The sequence below is a fragment of the Colobus angolensis genome, unplaced genomic scaffold (assembly GCF_000951035.1).
Source record: "Colobus angolensis palliatus isolate OR3802 unplaced genomic scaffold, Cang.pa_1.0 Scaffold280, whole genome shotgun sequence".
Classification (NCBI taxonomy): Eukaryota; Metazoa; Chordata; class Mammalia; order Primates; family Cercopithecidae; genus Colobus; species Colobus angolensis.
Genome location: NW_012116044.1, coordinates 1150426 through 1150740, shown reverse-complemented (window position 1 = coordinate 1150740; position 315 = coordinate 1150426).

The following is a 315-nucleotide window of genomic DNA, read 5'->3' as shown; positions in this document are numbered from 1 at the left end:
AATTCTACCAGAGGTACAAGGAGGAGTTGGTACCATTCCTTCTGAAAGTATTTCAATCGATAGAAAAAGAGGGAATCCTCCGTAATTCATTTTACCAGGCCAACATCATCCTGATACCAAAGCCTGACAGAGATACAACAAAAAAAGAGAATTTTTGACCAATATCCCTGATGAACATTGATGCAAAAATCCTTAATAAAATACTGGCAAACCGAATCCAGCAGCACATCAAAAAGCTTATACACCATGATCAAGTGGGCTTCATCCCTGGGATGAAAGGCTGGTTCAATAAGCAAATCAATAAACGTAATTCAG